A 13,973-nucleotide genomic window follows, 5' to 3' on the forward strand; every position below is an offset into this window, starting at 1 on the left:
GCGGAACGAAATGACATTCCACGTGACCTTCTGACGCGACTTCTTCAAGCATTTCCATGGGGTAGCTCCACAGTATATCCCATCGGTTGCTGTGATAGGCTACCGATGAACGCTCGGATGCACGTGAGGCCTGGCATACTGACGGACGTCCTCTTCCCCGAACGTTCTTGTGCGGAACGACTTTCAAAAACTCGCAGCCTCGTGCGCTTTCTTCAAGAAACGGGCCTAGCGGAAAGACCACTCTAGTGCACCTGTCACCTACAGTGTGCCTCCGTCCCCTCAGTATCGGTTATCCTGCCTATGCATCACTTTGAAGTCCTCAACTCCCCTCTCCCACTTTTTTTTTTTTTTTGCTATAGTCGTGACGATACCCACTTGAGTGCGGCTAACAACGGCAAGCTACTTCGACCCCCCCCCCCCCCTACACACACACACAGCAATAACAATCCACACTCCTCTTTCTCTTGTGCCACCACTGTCTTTCCATTTCCTCTTTCAATGACTGATTCCTAACGGTCACCCCTGCTCCAAACAAGCGTTGCAGCTCTGCATATCTTCCCTGTTTTCATCCTCTTTCTTTCTTCCCCCTTGTTTTTCTACAGACAGGTAAGGCATTGACTGGGAAGACATGTCGGCGAGCAGAGCTTTGCAACCCACACGTTTGCATACAACGCTTTGTTGCATGCCACTTCGGGCGATGACCACATACAAAAAGCCACTTCGACGTCAACACTGTTCTTCTTGCAATCAGTGCACGCAACGTCTCCTCCATTAAGAATCCCCTTTCACGCCGAGGGAGAAACTGGTTCCAGTTTCTTCACGGTCCATATTCAATATGTATTCCTGGAAAAACACCGACCAACAAGCCAGATGACAGCTGCATGTGTACAACATCCCGACACCACGCAACCTTGCAGGCAGCACACGCGTCTCTTTCCACAATGTAGCGAACGTTACGCGAGTTGCAGCAACAACGTCTTCCGTCACAAGGTCCTCGCCGTCCAAGACACATGCTTGTATGGCGACCGCTTGTAACCGAAACGACACTTGCTGCCCTCCGACTTCATTACACACCCGTTACACCACCTTTCCTGCTTCTTCATGAAAGAAACAAGAGGCCTTGACCGCCGTCGGCCGCAGGTAAACGACGGATTGCCCCCTCCTCGTGTGCGTGTATATCTTCACTGCTTTCCCTTTCAGTGCATTTGCGAAACCGCCCTTCGGAGAACCCTCCCCATGGAAGGCAGGTAAGCGAGCAGACGGACGGAAAAACAAAGTTTCTTCAGGGACTGCGATGCCTGTCGCCGTGGGGTTTTCCCCAGACAGCACTCGTCTTTCCGCCGCCTGATTGTGAGATACCTGAGGCAGAGCCCTCCTGCATTCAGTCGCCCGGTGCCACTCACAAAGTGTTCGTCGTTCGGCTCTCTCACGCAACAGCCGGTAAGCCGCTTCGTTTACTTCCTTTCGCGCTCGAACATTGCCATCCTTTCCGTGCACTGCATGCTGCCAATGATTGGACACAACTGTGAACGAAATGGCGACAGCGCGCAAGAGTGCATGCAAACGTACATTTAAAAGTTTTGTGTGTTCGGTTTCTGTGAGTTGCAGTGAAATGTTCACTACAATACCCTGGGGCTGTGTGTCACACGTTTCGTCACCCGTCTTTTCTGGGTGCTCCTGTTCAGTGAAGTTCTACGAGATTTAAATAAAATATGCGCGATTGTAGAACTTTGACTGTTCCATTGCTCTGTACACAGCAAGTAAGCAAAGCAGTAATAATTCTCTTGGTTTTAACCAAAGCCTAAGAAGGCTTCGCAACGTTGTACATCTTTTGAGCGGTACATTCTAGCGACAGCCAGTGATCCGAAACGTGTGTGCTTTGCCAAATTTTTGTTCGCCATATTAAGTCGCTATACTTAAGTACTATTAACTACGACTATTTCACTAACACCAATTAAGGCAAAGACAACTAGTGCAAAGGAAAGCTGTTTAGATTTTACCAAATATTATTTGGTTTCATTTGAGACATCTACCTTTTGTCTTTTTAGATGCTGATGCGTCTGTAGGTAGGTCGCTCGGCTAGTGGTAACTATGCCTCAAAATTTCCAAATGGGCAAACTCACCATTCTGATGATGTAACTCGAATAGGCTGCGAAACGTCGAGGCTTTTATATTGTTTGTAATTGCTGGGCAGCCTGTGTGTTTCCCGGCGTCGTCTTTAATAAGATATTAATCAAATCATTTATTATTACGAAAGGTAGTTGTGTCTTTAGTACAGGATGAAGTAAGGAATTTCAAAAGCACCAGAACCTGTGTTGGACTAGCCGACTCCTTGGTTGCAGGAACCAACATTTTTTCTGTTCTTTGCCTCACCTAACATGTAAGCCCTGCCAATCCTAGCATGCCTTCCCCGTGAAACCGTTACTTCCGACGGCGCGATTCCTTTACCCTTTGCGTTTATTCTGCTTTGCTTTTTACCTGGCAGTAGTAACGAAAATGATAAAACAGAAAATGCGTAATCTTGCATAAAGATAGATTTATATGATTGTAGCACTCATCTCGTGATCATTATGTGAGCTGAAAATCTACGACATTCCAATAATGATTTTCGCAATATGGCTCCCATAAAGATATGCGGTGTGTCCCCAACCTTGCATGGGATGCATTCGATACTTCAAAATTTAGTACCCATGTTTGAGCATTGCTACGACGTGACACAGCATGTCATCGGCATCTTGTCGTTTATCCCGTACTTAGCATAGCCTAGTAGTTTGCAGCATTCCATTCCCTCTTTTATAGCCGTTCAAGTGCCTTTCTGGCGAACACTATATCTCTTACCTGTCATAGTAAACAATCTCACAAAAGAGGAGTACCACCAGTAACACTAAAGAGCAAGAACCAGGGGAGACAATCTGCATCAATACTTTTTTTCGAGCAGCATTGCCGACACGGTGTTTTCGTGCAGTACGCAGAAAGATAGACACTAAACTCCTTACCGTGTAAGGCGCTAACTGTAATCAGCTGACTTGCGTCGACCTATTAAATAGCAAGCGTATTTACTGTTCTTGCAAAGCAATGTTGTTTTACGCCTGGTGCGCCATAATAAGAAATGTCAAACTCTCCAGCTTTAGTTGTTGCTCTTGTTCGCGGAAGCTGCTTTTATGCACTATAATTAGCGCTTAGAAAAGCTTATAGGAATCTTAGTTGAAAGCGCACCTTCGTGATCATCCACCATGAAAATATCCTGGCTTCATTAATGAAGATTCATTTTAACGAATTATATTCTCAGAAACGGGCGCTTAATAACTTTAATTCGCCCGAATTCGCTCGGAGGCCACCTTTACAGCATGCAGGGCGTAAGACTTCCTACGGGAGATTTTACCTGGAGCGGAATACGTGAGCTTCAGCGCTTTATACTTGTTACAATATTTTTTGGTTTCTACTTCCCTTTGTTTTCCTTTTTCTTCTATTTATTTTTTTGGTAGGGCTCGCTGTACCAGGCGTTGCTTCGGTTGAAGTCGGTTTATGCGGGAAGAGCGAATAACGTTATTATTCCTTAGCGCGCAAAGGTCACTTGAAAGCTTAGTAAGGGTAAATCATCTGACGTCATGATTCTCAGTTGAGTGAAATTCACTTTTATCTGCACTCAACGATTAGGACGAGCTCCTATATCGACACATTTTTCATTACATCACTATTTCAGGCTATTTTTTGGCACGCAGTTGACTAACGCTTTAATGGAAAAGGCGGCTGCAGTTTTTCCGGACGCAAACGGATTACAACGGTCATGGTGACGTTCTTCCGTGCCGTAATGTTCCTCGATGGTTTCATGTAAATTCGTATATACTTTTTAACTATCCAGCACCGCGTGTGCAATATTTCTGAAGCACGTTAGAAAACCCCATGTGGTCGAAATTACCCGCATTCCTATCCCGTGGCTAGGTGCAGGGCCGGCGAGAGAAATTACGGACCTTTTGTATGACTCCAGATGTGTCCTGCCTGGGCCCCCCCTTCTCACATCTCCTGGTGCTAGCAACCGTCGGGCCTTGGGTCGGGCGGGCCCATGAAGAGGTCCGCCTCCGGGGCTCCATCCTCTGCCTGCCACCCCCACCACCTCTCTTCTCGCCGCGGCCTTGGCCACGTGCGGCGTGTCGCCACACACAGATAGAGTGGCTCACCTTCGATGTTAGTCTACTCTCAATCATTGTTATAGTTATTAGCTAACCGAATTTTAATGATAGCGTGAATATGGTTTGCCCAAGGAAATGTACTCACTATCTAGAAATACTGTTTCAGTAATGCGAACAATTATTGTTATCCGCACGAAGACGACAGACAAGAACGCATTCGAAATCTCGTGGCTTTGGCAATTGTTTCAAATGGTTGTTACTCTGGTTTCGGGAGCATGCTTCCTCTCTTCTGCGTGTTTCTGGAATGGAAAATTTGCACGCTGTGGCTAAGCTGTCATTACTTCTTTTCATTTTATTCGGTTTTCTCCAAGCGGTCGAGAGCAGGTTTCAATCTTGCCCTTTGGGTTGCGTACCTTGTGTAGTGCATGAAGATGTGCTCCGCGTTCTCCACCGTTGCACGTACTGAACATGCAAAGCCAGTCCAGTTATGCTTCGTGCTGACGCTCCAAAAGAGTAAAAGATAAACTCACGAGCGGCCTAGCATTAGCAAACACAAACAACAGAAACACCGACAATGTATATATACATATATACAAGGGGCGTTCAAGTCAAACCGGGGCTTTCTGTCTCCTGAGTGTACAAATGGCTCCCGCTACTTCTTTTTCATCATTTTCACACGCGACAGGCCTCCGCGTTCACCACGTAGTGGTCCAAAGTGGTTGTGCAAAACAGAAGACACGTGCTAGACAAGATGGCCGACAACGAGGTGAGCGCGCACATGGAACAGCGAATTGTCATGAAGTTTCTCGTGAATGAAGGCGTAAAGTAATATGAAATTCACAGAAGACTTCAGGCTCAGTATGGCCACGATACACTTAGCCGCAGCAAAGCGTTTGAGTGGTGCAAACGGTTCCGAGACGGCCGTACATCAGTGCAGGACGATCCCGGCCCGGGCGGCTCAGAGCCCAGTGTCAGAGTTCCTGAGAACATCCAACTTGTGGAGCGCCTGATTCTCAAGGACCGACGGATAACATGTCTCGAACTGGCTCGAAAGACGGACCTTTCTGCGGGAACGTTGAACACTATCATTCATGAATACCTCCAGTTTCGGAAAGCCGGGCCTCATCACCAAAGGAGTCCTCCTCCTACAGGACAACGCACGCCCGCATACCACGTATCTCAGGACACGCACCTTACAGGGACTTGGCTGGGAGTTGCTGCCACATCCCCCTTACAGTCCAGTCCTAGCCCCCAGCGATTTCCATCTCTTCGGGCCACTGAAGGCGTTCCTTGGGGGCAGCCACTTCAGCTGCGACGACGAGGTCAAGAATGCGGTCCGATCATGGCAGCTACGCGTCGGTAAGGATTTCTACGCTGCTGGCATCCAAGCCCTCGTGAAACTTGGCGACAAGTGCATTAGTGCAGCTGGAGATTACGTTGAAAAAATAAAACTAGTTTATCGCCTGTAAGTTCATTTTACTTTTGCGAAAAATGAAAAGTCCCGGTTTGACTTGAACGCCCCTCGTATATATATGATATATATAATGCAGGAAAAAAAAAAGCCATTAAAGAAACAAAGAAATGATACTAGACGTGTTTGAAATTCAAACTTACAGATTAACATGGCTTCTATGGCTGCACGCAGAGAAACAGATACTCATGGAACGATGCGGCAGCACCAGAGGACACGTGTTTCGCCGTGTTTGCGGCTCGTCGGCCCTGGGTAGCTGCGCATCGTTCCGAATTGGCAAACCAGGGTTCACTCAGCGAGCGATATACACCTGGGAGGGTGACTGAGCACTCCTCAATGCCACAGTGCAAGCCAGTGAATTGTAATGCAGGAAAAAAAAAGCCATTAAAGAAACAAAGAAATGATACTAGACGTGTTTGAAATTCAAACTTACAGATTAACATGGCTTCTATGGCTGCACGCAGAGAAACAGATACTCATGGAACGATGCGGCAGCACCAGAGGACACGTGTTTCGCCGTGTTTGCGGCTCGTCGGCCCTGGGTAGCTGCGCATCGTTCCGAATTGGCAAACCAGGGTTCACTCAGCGAGCGATATACACCTGGGAGGGTGACTGAGCACTCCTCAATGCCACAGTGCAAGCCAGTGAATTGTAATGCAGGAAAAAAAAAGCCATTAAAGAAACAAAGAAATGTTACTAGACGTGTTTGAAATTCAAACTTACAGATTAACATGGCTTCTATGGCTGCACGCAGAGAAACAGATACTCATGGAACGATGCGGCAGCACCAGAGGACACGTGTTTCGCCGTGTTTGCGGCTCGTCGGCCCTGGGTAGCTGCGCATCGTTCCGAATTGGCAAACCAGGGTTCACTCAGCGAGCGATATACACCTGGGAGGGTGACTGAGCACTCCTCAATGCCACAGTGCAAGCCAGTGAATTGTAATGCAGGAAAAAAAAAAGCCATTAAAGAAACAAAGAAATGATACTAGACGTGTTTGAAATTCAAACTTACAGATTAACATGGCTTCTATGGCTGCACGCAGAGAAACAGATACTCATGGAACGATGCGGCAGCACCAGAGGACACGTGTTTCGCCGTGTTTGCGGCTCGTCGGCCCTGGGTAGCTGCGCATCGTTCCGAATTGGCAAACCAGGGTTCACTCAGCGAGCGATATACACCTGGGAGGGTGACTGAGCACTCCTCAATGCCACAGTGCAAGCCAGTGAATTGTAATGCAGGGAAAAAAAAGCCATTAAAGAAACAAAGAAATGATACTAGACGTGTTTGAAATTCAAACTTACAGATTAACATGGCTTCTATGGCTGCACGCAGAGAAACAGATACTCATGGAACGATGCGGCAGCACCAGAGGACACGTGTTTCGCCGTGTTTGCGGCTCGTCGGCCCTGGGTAGCTGCGCATCGTTCCGAATTGGCAAACCAGGGTTCACTCAGCGAGCGATATACACCTGGGAGGGTGACTGAGCACTCCTCAATGCCACAGTGCAAGCCAGTGAATTGTAATGCAGGAAAAAAAAAGCCATTAAAGAAACAAAGAAATGATACTAGACGTGTTTGAAATTCAAACTTACAGATTAACATGGCTTCTATGGCTGCACGCAGAGAAACAGATACTCATGGAACGATGCGGCAGCACCAGAGGACACGTGTTTCGCCGTGTTTGCGGCTCGTCGGCCCTGGGTAGCTGCGCATCGTTCCGAATTGGCAAACCAGGGTTCACTCAGCGAGCGATATACACCTGGGAGGGTGACTGAGCACTCCTCAATGCCACAGTGCAAGCCAGTGAATTGTAATGCAGGAAAAAAAAAGCCATTAAAGAAACAAAGAAATGATACTAGACGTGTTTGAAATTCAAACTTACAGATTAACATGGCTTCTATGGCTGCACGCAGAGAAACAGATACTCATGGAACGATGCGGCAGCACCAGAGGACACGTGTTTCGCCGTGTTTGCGGCTCGTCGGCCCTGGGTAGCTGCGCATCGTTCCGAATTGGCAAACCAGGGTTCACTCAGCGAGCGATATACACCTGGGAGGGTGACTGAGCACTCCTCAATGCCACAGTGCAAGCCAGTGAATTGTAATGCAGGAAAAAAAAAAAATATATATATATATATGATGTTCATTAACATAAAGCGCAGACGTTCCTTGCGAACCGTGTGTTGTTAATTCCGCATACGGTCCCTTAATCATGCTAATTCGCTCGTTCTCATCCGGGGCTTATGTTGGGATTTGAGGGATTCTGATGACAGCGGCTGAAAGCAATGACAAATGTGTTTCGAATGGAAGTAAGAAGCAAAAGTCTGCAACCTGAGACAACCTCGGCCGTACGAATCTCAATTGTCTTTTTCTGCTGTATTTTTCCCATCAGGTTGTCAGCGCCCCTTACGCTAAGAATGTTTCGTTTTGAATAAAATGAGGAACCAAGCGCTTCCTTGCACTTTTGCAGTGCGAGCTGCGGGTATACCTGTAGCGAACGTTGATGTCTGCACATTCTGCAATTGGAGGGAAAAGGGGAAGCGCTTTTATTACGTTTAGCGAAAAGATTTTACTTCTCGGCACCCCGCAAATGATTGCACATGGTACTCAGTACGATGTGTATGGTAACAACGTACAATATAGTGCATGTTATGAAGAAAGGCATAGCAACCTTGGCCGCAGGGCCGACCCCCTTCACGAGGCACTTCATTTGTTCGAGACCAGGTCCGATCATATCAACATTAAACTAAAGGCATTAACGTAGTGTCATTAGCGTAGAAAGTCATGGTAGTTAGTGATTCATCATGACGAAGAAGACAGCATCAAAAGGACGACGCGGAGACGTAGAAACAACATCTGTCCTGGACAGCTGTTTTCTTCATCATCATAAACTAAGTGTAGTAGGCCGCAGGTTCCTCGGCGGGGTGTCATCCTTGTTGTGGGATTCACCTACCAGTTCCAGCGCGTGAGGTTCTCACCGTGAGGCCCCCACGAAAATAGATATAGATATAGAAATATTCTGCAATTGAGAAGGGTAGTGGTGGTGGCGGCGGGTTATAGCCGAGCTGCTTGCCGCACTGTCGTTGAGGATCTAACTAATCTGGTATAACTAATCAGAGGGGCGCTAATCTACAGACAACATATGTCCGAAAATAATTATATCTCACCGGTCTAACGCTGGGGAAAAGAAGATTGTACAAGATGACACATGGGAAAATTCTGAACGACATCATTAAAAACGATACGACCCACTTCAAGAATAAGTTCCACTGTAGATTTCTAGCACATTCCAAGGCGTTACTTCTCGTCCAATAATAAATATTTGCGAACAGGCTTGGCGCTTGTCACAGACGGTCTTATTTCAGAACAGGAAATGGTAAAAAATAACCTCGCTGTTTCGTCAATTTTTGAACGAACCATGTGTTTGAAGGGCGACTTTCCAGCAAAGCTGTGAATCATTTTGGATTAACTCTAGCACCATTTCACTCACAAATGTATTCCTTGCTTATGCGGTGTTAGGCCAAGGAAGTGCGCCACGAGACATTGCGTGATGCACGTCATATATATTCCACACGAGTTTTTAAATGCGCTAGTGCTTGCTCAATTGAGTTCCTCTTCTTTCTTTTCTAGCGCGACATGGCTAGGATATGGCATATAGCTACGAGAAGGCAAAAATTAGAGTTCGACACCGTGTAAATCTACTCCCAATCATTCGACGCGAATTTCAGAGCATTGCAAGCATTGCAGAAGGTGCCCCGACACATTGCTCCAAGTGCGTCTTCCCAACTTCTTTTTGTCCAGTGACGCAGCACTCTCATGGCGAATTCCATTGAGACAGCAATTTTTGCCCAAGAGTGAGTGTCGGTCAACTGCCTTCTTCTATTCTGATTTCCGCCCCCGACGCCATCTGTCCTCGGAGGGAGCAAAGCTGGTCTCGCACAGTGGATGGCATTGCAATCCTAGTCGCTTTCGATTGAAGTGATCAGTTTATGTACACAGTGACGCAGCCACTCTAGGATTCCATGCATCACGACATGTGTCCGGTCACATTCTGCTCGTCTTGCCCCACCTGAATTGGCGGCAAAAAGTGTTGCCCTTTCAAGCAAAGGTTTTGCCTTTGTTTCACCAATGTAACAGTAGGTGCTTGTTCTGCTAATTAAACAGTTTTTGCGCCCTCTCGGAGCAACATTTTGACTCAGCTATGCCAACGTAAGTCGCCGCCATCAGTCACATGTGCAAGATTCTGCTTCTGGAATTTTGTGCGCATGTATGCGTTGACGAACGGAGTGTGCCGCGCGCAGCAGGTTCCAAATGACCTGCCAACACATGAGCTCTCCTACAACGCCGAATTTCAAATGATGAATAATTTCTTTATTGACTTCATCCCAATGACAGAAGTAAATATGAAGTAAAATTAGCAGAAACACCACGCTCCAATTTCTCGGTCACCACCTTCCACCTTGTCGCTGTCAGTCACTCGTTCTCACGGGCTTTCCCGAAGGCTGTTTATCGCAGGGATCCGGACTGACCGCCATTGCTGCGGAGCGTCGTTACAGTAAGAACGCGGCGCCGGCAGGTAGAGCGCTCGGAGATATCATGCCTCCACCACCACCACCGCGGTATGCTTTTGGTACATAAGATACACATGCAGCAATTGGATTTCGCTGTAGATTTAACTGTACACTGTTTCGCTTTGGTAAACGCAGCAATATTACGCATCGAAGTGTACATATGCGGTACTGTACAAAGGCTTATTTGTTGGAATTGCACGCTTTATAACCCCTAGCTGTCGTGTATCATCCCTAGTCTTGTGCGCGTGTATTGTCTAGTATAGAGTAAGGTATCGGTAGAAACGCATTATTTTTTTTCCAAAACACAATGCATTATGTCGCACGCACTTCACCTGGTAGGCGGGTTTATATCGCTTACCTGGAGACTGATACGACATAGAACAACGTTTCACGAGAAGACACCTTCATTGTGAGACACCTTTATTCTAATCTGGCCCCTCCCTCACCCGCTTCCTCTTCTTCCATCTCCGGGCGGGCGCCTACAAGTGGTATCCCTGTTGGTGCTGTCCATTTAAGCTATACGTCTTGATTTAGATATCAGACAGTACAGCATTCATTACCGGCATAATGCCTTATGTTCAGACATGGTACATATGAGCAAACGATGTTGACGTCGCGCAGAATAGACGTGTCCTACGCACAGTTTCTACCAGCCTTCATTGCCATTTGAGTCTATACTGTTTCAAATAAAAATTCGCGTTCAAAGCTCATCAGAAATTCTACAAATATTAAATGTTAGTAGAAGCGAAATCGCCTGACACCCCCTGCAATCTGCTGAACGCTGCACGAAGTTTTGGATTCATAGAGCATAGATGAAACTTCGCGAATAGACGTTAAAGGTACTTCCCATTGTTAGTCGATTGCAATTTCACGTCACGTGGGATGCCCTTGAGAGGCTGACTCCGTAGATGCCGCTTCATTAAGCAACCACTGTAACTTGCGCAACAAAGTGGCAGGGTCTCGTTTCCGCTATCTTTTCCGTCGCGTCCTGTCAACAATGAGACGGAGAAAATTCGTACACGTCATCAGCTAAATGCCTCGTCAAGTATAATGACAGCCCCCGTCCACCTGTGGCGGCAGTGAAGTATATCGCGGTGTCATTTCGGTCCCTCATTAAAATCTAAGGGAAGCGCAAGTTTCGCGCCGATACTTATTATAATATTATGACGCAAACCGCAACAAGTCCACACCGTGACGTCAGTTACACATGCCACGCGTCTCGCCTCTTGGCATCTTGAAAAGAACGCGCCGTGTGGTTTCGGTTCGTCAAGGAGTTCAATGGAAGATACACCAATTGCGATTATTGCAGCGCAGAGGGATAATCACGGCCTCTATACGATACTATACATACACTCTTTAAAAAAGGGTGTGCTGTAACTCCTTTTATGGGAAGTACACCCTTGCCACATACCTATATCACTCTCCCTGAGGAGTCTCCTCACTCCCTTCATGGCTATGAAGGGAGTTTAACGAGGGTAATGGGGAGTAATTGTACACTCCAAAGGGAGTGATATATGTGACAAGGATACTCCCCAAAAAGGAGTTACAATCCCCCCTTTTTTTTAAGAGTGTAATGTGTATGAAACTAGCAGCTACAATGAACGATATCAATATCTGGTGTCATTAAAGTGTCACCACGGACTAAATTTTTCTTCAGAACCTTATCGAATTCCATTGCATTCCAAATGTCTCACGCTGTATTCTCCAAAATATTTCAACAAGATGGAAGATAGTCGGCATGGTACCATGCCTGAACAGCGCACAAGCAAGGCAAGGACCGCAGAATGTTTTCAAAGTTGTTTGCTCGCTGCGATTGCTAACGAGCTGTTGTGCGAAAAATACTGCCTAGCTCAAATGTCATTCGAACAGTCGGGCTTAAACCAAGTATGGTATACACAGCATCCCGTTCAATGTAAGGGTCCTTAGTTCTGCGTGTAAGGGCGTTTCATTATTGGTACCGTTAACTTGGCGCACGCGTCTGTGCACACTATTACCTTGCGTCTAAGAAATGTACATAGCATGTGAACAAGCTTATAAAATATTGGAAAAAAAAAGACCGTTTATGTCCTTGGTAATGCATTTGACTTCGAATCGAAATAACCCATAGCTCGAACAACAACAACAGATAAATTAATGAAAATGAATGGGGAAATTCGCCACATGAGGTGCAGCCCACTACCCCAAGTCACAATAGACGGAATGAGGTGTCGAATGTGATGATGAGACGATGAACGACGCTGAAGTGAGCGGTCGGTCCCTAGGTGGAAACCTTACTTGTGACAGCGCTTTCCTCGGATATGGGGAGAGGCACTGTGATTGGAGTATTGTGTTCGCTTCGCAGCTGAGGAAACTTGAGTCAAAGAACGCGTCCTACGCTAACAGCTGAGTGTTGATTTTGATTTTGATGATGATGATGATAATGTTGTTGATGATGATGATGATGATGATAATGATGATGATACAAGAAAGAACGTGAAGATGTAGGCCCTACCTCGGGGTCGCACCAGCTAGCCCTTAATTCACAACGGACGTGTACGACTAACGGGCCTCATCTATACATAGTATAGTTCTCTTAGTTAGGCAACCACAAGTTAATGCACTTATAGTACGTACCTTGCATTTTTTGTATACTGGAACTGGAGAAGGTAAATGACATCGTTTTGTTTCTAAAGGACGGCGACCGTGTGGGACACTAGTCTGAGATTTTTCAGCAGTCAAGCTTTGTGATATTTTGAACATTTCGTAGGCCAGTGAAATAAATATTCTATTCAGCTCTTAATTAACAGCATATGACTAGTAAATACGGGGCATGTTGCGAAAGCCAACAACAACAACAACAACAATAAATGAAGAAGTGATGATGACATGGGATGTGGGCGAAAACAGGCTAACCTTGATCTCTTCTGTTTCTGCTGCCTTGTGTGGACACATATAATGAAATCATTGCGTGCCGCTAAAATATGATTTTACGCGGGTTTCATGTGGTGCAACTTGCTTATACAAATGTTTGTCGGGTGTATCAGTGCATTATCACAGTTGCGAAGAAAGCTGTATCGATAATTTCCATCGTACTGTAATTCTTGGCAAAATGGTATCTTGACACCGATTGTTGACCTTCCTAGCGCCGTGCCTGATCTTCTATACATTCTACGCAGAGGCGAGGTTTGAAGACCGGTGTCGTCATTAGAGAGTTTGAGTACATCGTATGCTATCGGCTTTGCGTAAGTAAGGGATAGCGTTAGTGGTTCTGTACACTGCGCGAAGCTCTCTTTCTGTTATGGGCGTGCGTAAAACCATCGACGCTATCCCTTATGTACTCAGAGGCGATAGCGTACGATGTACTAAAACCCGCTACTGATTTTGCTTCCGTTATATTTCAAGAACCCCGTCCACAGATGATCCCCTCCTGTTCAAACGAAATGTGTAAAGTGATTGTTTATACCAAATTTTCTTCCTGTGTTTCGGATGTGTGGCCTTTCTTCGCGTCCTTTTCCTTTTGTTTTTAGCGGAGGGAAAACCAGATCAGCACGACCTGATTTTTCTTTCTTTTTCTTTTTTTATAACATTCACTCCCTCACATCTAACCTGCCTGAGATACAACATATAAGCAGATAAGACATCTTCTACGTATTAGAAAGGCAATGTTATCGCAAATCCATATTTATAAGATTCAAATCAATTCTTATCGGGCAAATCATATGCGCCCTCTTTCAACTTGGTATCCGACCCTATTTTCGTGTGTACGGTTGGCTGGATAGGGATAGCAAAGCTTCGCAAGCTTCGTAGAGCCACGAATGTTC

The 13,973-nt window shown here is 46.2% G+C and overlaps 1 protein-coding gene across 2 annotated transcripts in view; it reads left to right on the plus strand.

The window, feature by feature from the left end:
* Positions 1-1,242: 1,242 nt before the first annotated feature.
* LOC135385632 (chorion peroxidase-like) overlaps positions 1,243-13,973 on the plus strand; it is a 41,535-nt gene continuing 28,804 nt past the window's right edge. Inside the window, exon 1 of one of the 2 annotated variants that reach the window (XM_064615077.1) lies at positions 1,243-1,440. The gene's annotated coding sequence lies outside the window, so the exon portion shown is untranslated. Of the gene's footprint in view, positions 1,441-4,019; positions 4,186-13,973 lie in introns of those variants that run through there. The other variant, XM_064615078.1, reaches the window with a different exon arrangement.

The sequence above is a fragment of the Ornithodoros turicata genome, chromosome 2 (assembly GCF_037126465.1).
Source record: "Ornithodoros turicata isolate Travis chromosome 2, ASM3712646v1, whole genome shotgun sequence".
Taxonomy (NCBI): Eukaryota; Metazoa; Arthropoda; class Arachnida; order Ixodida; family Argasidae; genus Ornithodoros; species Ornithodoros turicata.